The sequence below is a fragment of the Thermobia domestica genome, chromosome 7 (genome assembly GCF_964235325.1).
Source record: "Thermobia domestica chromosome 7, izTheDome1.hap1.1, whole genome shotgun sequence".
NCBI classification, from domain to species: domain Eukaryota; kingdom Metazoa; phylum Arthropoda; class Insecta; order Zygentoma; family Lepismatidae; genus Thermobia; species Thermobia domestica.
This window is the reverse complement of record NC_137460.1, coordinates 56,493,949-56,498,829: the sequence shown is the minus strand read 5'-3', so window position 1 is coordinate 56,498,829 and position 4,881 is coordinate 56,493,949. Positions and strand designations below refer to the sequence as shown.

The window sequence follows — 4,881 nt, the reverse complement described above, 5'->3', positions numbered from 1 at the left end:
CGAACGTGTAACGTGGAATTTGAATTTTATGAGCTGCCACTAGGGCTACCAAATTCTCAACCAAAGGCTAGAATAATAACCATCAAGCCACGATGGGGCTTTGTCTGTATCATCTTATTATAAAAGAAATGTATTAGAAATTTGTTAGGAAAATTTGAAACATATTTCCAGAAATGTAAAAGGCAAAAATTGTTTATCTTAGGTATTCAGGCCGAAATGAAGATAAAGAAATAAAAATAAACAAATGAAAATTGCATAGTCGATTGTTAGAAAATAACTGTTTCTAGAATGTAGACTAGAGATATATTTACTCGTGATATATTTTTAAGTGTTTGAAAGAAGTAAATTTCTTTAAAGAAATATCAAAATGGTGGGCGGAACAACAATTAAAGAAGCAATAGCAAGATGGGAAGAGAAAACTGGTAACAGTGCAGCGGAAGCAACGGATATTCAGTTATCTTTTCAAATACCTCCGATAGAGAAAATGGACAATTCGCTTGCGGTGCTGGCAAACATAGAAAAATTGTCGTTATCATCGAATAATATTGATAAAATAGCAGGCTTAGGGACTTTAAAGAACTTAAAAATATTGGCACTCGGAAGAAATAACATCAAAAGTTTAGCTGGATTAGATCCTGTTGGTGACACTCTTCAACAACTGTGGATCTCGTACAATATCATTGATAAACTGAAAGGAATTGGCGTTCTAAAGAAATTGAAGGTGCTTTACATGGCAAACAACACAGTGAAAGAATGGGGCGAGTTTAATAAACTTCAAGAATGTCCAGTCCTTGAAGATGTAGTGTTTATTGGAAATCCTCTGCACGATAAGGCTACAGCTGATGGTTCTTGGCAGGCCGAAGCTCTGAAGAGACTTCCTAATTTGAAGAAATTAGATGGGGAGCCCATCGTCGGTGGGGAGGAAGAGGAAGATTAAATATATATATATATATGCTTGTGATACGAACTCCAGAAAATAAACTATTTGAGATATATTTATACTTCAAGCAAAATTATACTGTGTCCTCATTATATTAAGCAATTATCAATTCAATTCAAATATATTCAAAGTTCTGAAACGTAAGAAACATACTGTTTTATTTGATTTTTATTGAGCTAAGTAAAGTATAACACCTTAAACCCGCACGAATAATATTTTTTGTCTAGACATTCTTTTCAAACAGTTGGACCGATTTGAATAAAAATTCGTAGTCACAAGCAAAACTAGTCTTCCCCCTGATTGCTATATTTCCAAGTCGGATTTAGTGCTTTTGTTTGTATAACAAATGTGGGAATAGATACAACTCAACTTACGATTCAAGCAGACAACGACGGGTAAGCTTGAAGAACCTCGAAATAGGCTTTGACTATCCAGTTGATGCACGAATGTTTCTCCTTTATGAGATTAATTCAAATACATATTAACTTTTTATGTGCATTATGTTTTATTTCACTATATACTGTATATGATAAGAAGGAAAAAAATACTGATTATACATGATTTAGAAGTTGGTTGAAATATGCTGAAAATATAAATTGTGGAACAATTGAAGGTCCATGTTCCGTTAAGGGGGTCCAAAACTACACTGGACCTCTTAACCTAACCTAACCTAACGTAACCTAACCTAACCTAATAGAACCTAATATAACGTTATATCATGCAATCAAACGAAAATCAATAGAGAGAAGTGGTGTTCAAAGACACTGGACCCCCTTAACGGAACATTGACCCAATTGAATTCAATAGGTTTTGCAATCTTTATTTCCATTCATGGTCCTACTTCAATTCCCTCTCGTTCTAGCCATTCCAACATCTCTTTCATTATCCACAGAACATCTCGCTTATCATACTTAGTATGGATCTGCCGTGGTCAGAACTCGGGTATCCTACTTGGAAATCCAATTCAGCAGCAACTTACACGACGGTTGTCTATGAAGAGATGATCATTAGTTGAATTAATTAATTTTATTTATCAAATTTTATTGTTTAGTAACTATTATTGCAATTCTATTATTGCTTTATTAATTACGGCCATGTTAATCTCCATCATTTCACAGATTTGACCGGTTTTTGCACCAGTTATTGTGGCGTAAAAGAATATGATATGCGAAAAATACGTTTATACATTGAGAGAGATAACTTCCAGTTATTCATCGCAAACTCAGTCGTATCTGACTGTAAATGAAACCTAGTGTGGAACAGAAAACCAATTTACACAAAGCACATTTGATGAAGTTTGAGCAGTAGTCGAATGGTTTAGAGACGAATAGTTTGTTAATCACGTGTTCTGATATTTAAATACTGTAGTAGACCAAGTTATATTTTTCTTGTTTATTATTATTATAAGAGGCGATCAACTGAAACCCGTTCGTTCCATGTATTATTGGTATAGTGTGTAGGGGAATATTGTTTGTTTAATAGTGTGTAATGGCTAATGTCCCTGTGTGTTGGGTATAGAAATGTTGTTCATACGTGTTTCCGTTTTGCAGGTATAACGAGTCAAAGACAGCGTTCAAGATCCCCAATCCGTCCAAACAGGACCAGCGGGTCGTCATCCAGTTTCTGAGTGCCGAAGGTTGTCAACCAGCTGAAATGTTCCAGCGTATGAAAGACGTGTATGGTGATGCATACTTCTCCAAAACAACAGTGGTGGACTGGGCCAGGATGTTTCGGAAGGGGCGTGAACAAACCACTGATTATCCCCGTCCTGATTAAGCCCATGTTGTTGCCACAGAAGACCCACGTGTGAAAAGGTGAATGGGGCTATAGCTGCGGATAGACGCATTAGTATTCAACACATAGCTTGTGACTTTCACATCTTTGGGCCTCTAAAGAAGGCATTAAATGGTCAGAGATTTCAGTCTGACGCTGATGTTCAGGACGTTGTGCGTGATTGGTTTGATAGCCGTCCAAATTTTACATGGACGGCATTTGTAAGTTAGTGACACAGTGGGACAAGTGTCTCAACGCTCATGGTGACGTCTTTTGAACAATATTTTTACTGCGCGCTAACCATAGACGCCTCTAGATAGTGTACAAGTTTTTTCATAAATTATGACCACTGAACGGGTTTCAGTTGATCGCCCCCTTATATTATTATTGCGTGCTCCTAACGTAAAACAAAGACAACATTTCTTTTAATAACCTTTTATCAAATCCTTTCTTTTCAAATTCGGTAGGAGACAATATTATAAATGTAAAATGCCGTAGCTTAAAACAAAATATTAAATATATTCACTATTATTTTGTCATCCTCTCACGCGTGGGAGAGTAGAGTTAAAATCTCAGTAGGAGATCATATGGTTTGGAACTCACGTTGAAGTATGCGTCCATGTCTTGTATAGGCTCGATGCAGAAAGGGACGCTAACTGTAACTAATTATTATCTTCGTAGTTGTAAAAGAAACCAGTTGAGAATGCTCCAAGAGCAAATGAACTTAAAAAGAATAGAGAGATGGAGCGGAAAGGATAACTGCCATTGTTCCTGGATGTAAAAATCTTATCCGCACCTTCTTCACTATCTCGCAAAAATTAGCAAAATATCATCTCTCCATGACTTACAGTTCTCGAGATATATCTGCTTAAATATCTAGAATTCGACCTTTTTTGGACAATATCTGGGGAACGGTGGCCAGTTAGCCAGTAGACAGTTAATCAGTGGCCAGCGGTTACTATTTGGTACCAAAAAGTTCACCATCCTCTTAGGTATTGATCAACACCAATATGAACTCTGTAGACTTACGGTTCCCGAGATTTAGCTCCTCAAATCTTCCGAAATCGGAACTATCTTTTAGCCAATATCACGGGAACGGTAATGGTGTTAATCAATCCCCAATGGAATGTTAAACATTTTCGTGCCGATGTTAATTGATGGCCACTACATAACTGCTTACTGGCCAAACCAGTGGCCAGTTGGACAGTGGCCACCGGTTACTATTTGGTACCAAAATATTTACCATCCTCTTAGATATTGACCAGCATCAATATCTCTCTACAACTTATGGTTCCCGATCTATGACTCCTTAAATATCTAGAAATTGGCCACTTTTTGGCCAATATCACGGTAAGTCATAGAGAGATGATATTGGTGTTAATCAATACCTAAGAGTGTTACCTTATGCCCAGCATAACGTAACATGGCCCGATGCTTTTGAGCACCTTGTATGTTGGTAGGAAAATTTTAAAATTTATTTAGAACGTTAAGAGAAACTTTTATTTTATAATAGAAAATCGTAGATCGAGAATTTTGCGTAATTTTAGTACAACAGAGCGTTTCGATAGATGTTATATGAAGATTACATGATTATTAATTATATTTTATATATTTTACGCATTTATTCATGAATATATTATTATTTTAGACAAATAAGTGTATATTTCAGCTTTTTCAATGGTTTTCAGTTTATTTCTATTCATATTTCGGCATAGGGAATCTTCACAAGAAAGCTAAAAATTTTATTTCGTAAAATCTTCTTCAAAATTCCAAATTAATAAAGTCAGCCATAATTTCTTCTTGGTGCATCTCTTTGTTTCGAAGTAAAATTATCTGATTGGATAATCCACAATCACAGCTGCGGCTGAGATTTCGGTTTTCTTTGATCTTCACACAGAAGCCTATCATCCGGTCATTACGTCATGATTATCTTCCAATTAGGGATCATCTTCTTGTAACTCTTTGTCTTACGGCGTCAGCCATTTCAAGAGTCAGACGTGCAGTGTTTAGCGTCTGCCGAAAAGTGGAATAATTTGTGATCACGTTAAATTGTGTTAAATTCTTCGTTCTGGCGAATATTGGAAATTGTCATAGGAGATAAACGAACGGTGTTTGGTGTTTTCAACAGTTTATTAATCCAGAAATAGTCCAATTGTGAAGTGATTTGG

General features: G+C 36.1%; 1 pseudogene; it reads left to right on the top strand.

The window, feature by feature from the left end:
• The first annotated feature begins 229 nt into the window (after positions 1-229).
• On the top strand, positions 230-1,150 carry LOC145688875 (dynein axonemal light chain 1 pseudogene; annotated as a pseudogene).
• Positions 1,151-4,881: the final 3,731 nt, after the last annotated feature.